This window comes from Chlorocebus sabaeus, chromosome 17 (genome assembly GCF_047675955.1).
Source record: "Chlorocebus sabaeus isolate Y175 chromosome 17, mChlSab1.0.hap1, whole genome shotgun sequence".
NCBI lineage: Eukaryota > Metazoa > Chordata > Mammalia > Primates > Cercopithecidae > Chlorocebus > Chlorocebus sabaeus.
In genome coordinates this window covers 50,444,305-50,450,304 of record NC_132920.1, presented here as the reverse complement: position 1 = coordinate 50,450,304, position 6,000 = coordinate 50,444,305, and the positions used below count along the sequence as shown (strand labels likewise).

General features: G+C 39.2%; 1 protein-coding gene across 1 annotated transcript in view; it reads left to right on the top strand.

The window, feature by feature from the left end:
* Nucleotides 1-375: 375 nt before the first annotated feature.
* The window catches only part of DEFB112 (defensin beta 112), a 365,076-nt gene continuing 359,451 nt past the window's right edge, over nt 376-6,000 (top strand). Inside the window, exon 1 of the mRNA XM_073006058.1 lies at nt 376-797. The gene's annotated coding sequence lies outside the window, so the exon portion shown is untranslated. The remainder of the gene's footprint in view (nt 798-6,000) is intronic.

Here is a 6,000-nt window from a genome sequence, read left to right as displayed (position 1 = left end):
CTAGACACAGAGCGCTAGACAGAAAACTTCTCCAAGTCCCCAACCTGTTAGCTAGACACAGAGTATTGATTGGTGTATTTACAAACCTTGAGATAGACACGGGGTGCTGTTCGGTGCATTTACAATCCCTTAGCTAGACATAAAGGTTCTCCAAGTCCCCACTAGACTCAGGAGCCCAACTGGCTTCACCTAGTGGAGCCCGCACAGGGGCTGCAGGCGGAGCTGCCCGCCAGTCCCGCTTTGTGCGCCCGCACTCCTCAGCCCTTGGGCGGTCGTTGGGATCTGGACGGGCGCTGCGGCGCTGGGGGAGGCGCTAGCAGGAGAGCCTCGGTGGCGCAGGAGCCCACGGCTGGGGGTGGGGAGTAGGCTCGAGCATGGCGGGCTGCAGGTCCAGAGCCCTGCCCCGCAGGGAGGCAGCTGAGGCCCGGCAAGAATTCGAGCGCAGTGCTGGCTGACCACTGGCGCACCCTCTGCAGCTGCTCGCCTGGGTGCTACGTCCCTCACTGGCCGGGCGGGCGGCGCTCGCCGGCGCTCTGAGTGCGGGGCCTGCTAGCCCACGCCCACACGGAACTCGCGCTGGCCCGCAAGCCCAGCGCGCAGCCCCGGTTCCGGTCTGCGCCTCTCCCTCCACACCTCCCCGCAAACAGAGGGAGCCGGCTCCAGCCTTTGCCAGCCGAGAGAGGGCTTCCCACGGTGCCGTGGCGGGCTGAAGGACTCCTCAAGTGCCACCAGAGTGGACGCGGAGGCCGAGGAGGCACCGAGAGCCAGGGCTGCTATCATGTTGTCACCTCTCAATTGTAAGTGTACAATGTAATGGTTTTTGGTAAATTTATAGAATTATGCAAATGTTACCACAGTGCAGTTTCAAGGGTTACTTCCATGACCCCTAATAGTTCTTCCATGCCGATTGGTAGTTAATTCCTGCTCTCACTCACAATTCAAGGCAACAAACACCCTGTTTTTGACTTCTGTAAATTTGTCTTTTTTTGGACACATAATATAAATGGAATCAGACAATATAGTCTTTTGTGTTCTACTTCATTTACTTACCATGCTTTTGAAGTTCATCCATGTATGGATAGTTTATTGCTTTTCCTTGTTGAATAATATTTCATTATATAAGTATACCATAGTTGGTTTATCCGTTAGTTAATGGATATCTTGATTTTCTAATTTTGGTTTATTATGAATAATGCTGCTATGAATATTCAAGTCTTTGGGTGGACACATTTTCATTTTTCTTGGGTAGCTTTCTAAGTGTACAATTGCCAGATAACACGGTAAATTCAAGCTTAACTTTGGAAGTAACTTCCAAACTATGTTCCAGATTGGCCATACCATTTTACATTCCCACCAGGAATGTAGGAGGGATCCAGATCTTCCCACATGCTTGCCAATACTTGGTTTTCTCTGTCTTTTTGTTTGTAGCCATATTAGTGGGTGCCAACTTGTATTTTATTTTGTTTTTATGGGTATAATTTTTAAACTTAGTATCATTAGCTCTGCCCTGCTGTTACAGATCTAGTTCTACATTTTCACTAACTTGCTCCATATTTCCACTCAGACATCTCATAGTCATATTAATGTTAACATGGGAGAAACCAAACCTCTCTATCAACTTCCTAATATTGGTTTACTTTTAGAAGTTCTTATTATTTATAACAGGAGCATAATTTTCACTCTCAGTTTTGAATATTCCAAATTATCCTTTATGCTTTATTTTATCAGATATTTTGATTCAATCAACCAGTGAAAATTATTTTTTAATATCATATATATTTTCTTCCTATTCTTATTACCATAATCGGTGCTAAACTACTTCAAAAACCTTCTGATCATTTTATTTTATTTTCCCTACTCTCTGTATTGGGACTTTCAAGATATGAAAGTTTTTACTTTTTTTTTTAATCATGGTCACTAGAGACTCAAATCATTTAATGTCCCCTTACTGTTTTCAGTAGTGTTACTTCTTAAAGAAACTACAGGACTCCAAGCTACCTTTCTCATCTGAAGAAACTTTTCAACTCCAGTTGTACTGAGATTCCTCTGAGCATGTTTGCACATGCCAACCTGGAAACTTTAGTAAAAATTTCACTCCACCCATTTAATTTGGAATTACCGTTTTTTGCTTGTCTACCTCTTTACCAATCCTTAAGAATGACTGAAGTCTCACTTTCTGAGTGAACAGTTTACTACCTGACCAAGCTAATATGAGCCCTTCCAATTTGTTTCGCATGTACTTACTTGAGCACTTACAGGCCTTGTGCTAGGTGCTCAGATACAAAGTGAATTAACACACAGTATCTTTTCTCAAAAAGATTAATTTAGTAAGATAAGACAGATATATAAATAGACAATTAGAAGTAATGTGTTACTGTAGTAATAGAGTTGTGAACAGGGTATTTTAATAAAAATAACAAGAAGGGGTACCAAGCCTACTTAAATTAGGCTGGGTTTAAGATTAGGAAAAGATGATAATTAAACTGAGACTTGAATGATGACTAGGCTAGCTGGAAATGGGAGCAGAAAACTCTAGAAATGAGGCCCAAGTATCTAAAAGATACCGATGTAAGAAATAGCTTGTGTGTTTGGAAGTTATCAGCAGAAAGGATCTTGACACGTGAAGCATAAGACATAGATTGGTGAATAAAGTTAAGAAAAAAAATCAGAGACCAAGGCATGAAGGGTCTTATATCTTGTGCTGACAACCCTGTCGCTATGCTATGAAGAGCTTGGCCCCAAAGGGCTTTAAAATTATAGATAGAACAGTCAGGTGAGTGTTTTATGCTGTCTATTTTAGCAACCATATAAAGGATACATTTTATCAGAACCGGATTGTTGAAAAGGAGACTAGTTAGAAATCATCTTGGTGATGAGATAGTTAAAGCTTAAGCTAAAACAGTGTAATGGAGATAAAGAGAAAGAGAAGACTATGATAAGTATTTTGTAAATATAATTGACTGGAGTTAGTAGATGGTTTAATGTAGAAAGAATAGTGACTTGGGAAAACATCAAGAATAATTCTGATATGGTTTGGCTCTGTGTCCCCATCCAAATCTCCATCTTGAATTGTAATCCTCATAATCCCCATGTCATGTTTAGGGCAAAGCCTGGTGGGAGATGATTGTATTATGGAGGTGGTTTCCCCCATACTGTTCTTATGATAGTGACTGAAATCTCACTGGTTGTTTGATAAGTGTGGGGCTCCTCCACCTTCATACATTGCTCTGTGTCGCCTGCCGCTGTGTAAGACATACCTCTTCCCCTTCCACCATGACTGTAAGTTTCCTGAGGCCTCTCCAGCCGTGTGGAACTGTGAATCAATTAAATTTCCTCTCTTTATAAATTACCCAGTCTTAGGTATCTTTTTATAGCAATGTGAAAACAGGCTAATACAAATTCTCAGATACTTCTGGCTTTGGTGACTAAATACTGATGATGACATCAAATGTGTATATATTTGATACCACTCATTTATTTATTTATTTATTTTTTGAGACGGAGTCTCGCTCTGTCGCCCAGGCTGGAGTGCAGTGGCCGGATCTCAGCTCACTGCAAGCTCCGCCTCCCAGGTTTATGCCATTCTCCTGCCTCAGCCTCCCGAGTAGCTGGGACTACGGGCGCCCGCCACCTCGCCCGGCTAGTTTTTTGTATTTTTTAGTGGAGACGGGGTGTCACCATGTTAGCCCATGTTGGGATGGTCTCGATCTCCTGACCTCGTGATCCGCCCGTCTCGGCCTCCCAAAGTGCTGGGATTACAGGCTTGAGCCACCGCGCCCGGCCCATTTATTTATTAATACTTTGTAGCATCATCTTTTCATAAACATATTATTTATCTTTCTGTACTGCTAGATCAAAGCACTTGAGAGCAGAATTCAGTTTTCGAATGTTTTACAAAAGTAAAAATGGCAATGGCTTTATTGTTTTTACCTCTTCATAAAAATAGTGATTGTTCATGTTTTAAAAAGTTAGGAAATTGCAGGAAAGAGTAAAAAACATCACCACCACATCATCTCAAAAATAGCACTAACTAAAGCCAGTACTGGAATTAGAACTGGGATTTAATACGTTATGTGCTAAAAATGCTCTCCTTTTCTTTTTTAACCAATCATATTATCATGTACATCTTTCTATGTTTGAATTATGAAATGACTAGTTACTGTTGCCCTACACTGTTTAACTAAATTTTAACCAATATCATCTCAAAGACTAGGTTGGATGTTTCCAATTTTTCAATAAAATAATCAATACTGAAAAGGATAGCCTTATATATATCTTTAGAATTCACTGTTAGTGTAACGTATCTATTCCCTAAGAGTAAACTTTCAAAATACTACATAAGAATTTTTCCTGGCGGAAATCCTGACTTCCTCTCCTGGGTTATACCCAGCTAGTTTATCAATGTGCATCATATTGTGGTAATAACAACCTGTTTATAACTCAAAATAAACCATGTTATTTCATGATATTAGGCCTTCATACATACTCTTTCCATTGCTAGGAATACTCTCACCTTACTGAATTCCTCAATCTAAAGCTCAGCCCAAAGCTATCTATCCCTCCCTATTTCTGCTTTAAAAAGTTGATCATCCTCTGGATTCTGCTGTTTATATTTCTGTTTTATGGCTTCTCTTACCCTGTTTTGTAAATTTTGGTTTGCATGTCTATTACATTTAGGGACTTTTTACATTTAGGGACTATAATTTTTTCTTTCTTTCTTTCTTTCTTTCTTTTTCTTTTCTTTTCTTTTCTTTTCTTTTCTTTTCTTTTCTTTTCTTTTCTTTTCTTTCTTTTTGTGATGGAATCTCACTCTGTCACCCACCCTGTAGTGCAGTGGCGTGATCTTAGCTCACTTCTACCTCTACCTCCCAGGTTAAGGTGATTCTCCAGCCTCAGCCTCCAGAGTAGCTGGGATTACAGGCATACACCACCACATCCAGCTAATTTTTTGTATTTTTAGTAGAGATGGGGTTTTACCATGTTGGCCAGGCTGGTCTTGAACTTCTGATCTCAGGTAACCTGCCCACCTCAGCCTCCCAAAGTGCTGGGATTATAGCCGTGAGCCACCCTGCCTGGCTGGGATGTGTTTGAATTAGTTTCTTAGTTCTAGGTTCTAGCACTCTTCTTAGTACATAATTAAGGCTCAATTTATGATGGTTTACTTCAGTTGACATTGAGATATTTTCAAGGATCTAATAACTTACATGGTCAAACTTAGTTTAATAAGTGAAGAATTTAGAAATTCTCCTGAAAGCAATGAAATCTGAAAGAAAAGAACTTGAGTGACCCCTTGCTCTTTATTGCAATAGGGAGAGAGTAAAACACAGCTGATTAATTTTGGCAGGGAAGTGGAGGTTGAGGGGAAGCAGGATTTAATGTTATAAATAATTAATTTTGTCATTATGTCTATATATTCTGTAATTACCCCAGGAGCAAACAAAAACTCTTAAGTATCTCTTTTAAAAACAAAGTAAGACCTTGGTTTATTGTTAAAATGTATAATTTTTCTGTAACAATTTGTAACACAAGAACCCCTATACTATTTAAAAGTAAATATTTAGTCTTTTCTCAGAGTTCTAAACATTAATCATGATATTTTCAGTATATTAAACTAGATATTTTTAGAATAAAATTTCACATTATGTTTAAAACGAGTATGCCTTTTATAACAATCAACATGATTATCATCAATATCAACCAAATTCATATTGCACACTGTATATAAAACAAAAGTTTTTCTGCTTTTCATACCTTGTAAGAAACTGCATGAAGTTGTAAATAATCAAATATCTGAAAGTAGAGCTGATTGAGTCTTAGTCACGACATTTATTTGCACAGGACTTTTATGAAAACATTAAATACGACAACCTGTATGAAAGTTACTAGATCAGTTAAAAGAATTTTCTCAAAATAATTTTTTTTCCTTTTTTGATTTCTACATTCCTATCTCTTTTCCTATCTTTCCTATCTCCCTTTTTATGTTTTTTTCTCCTCTTCCCT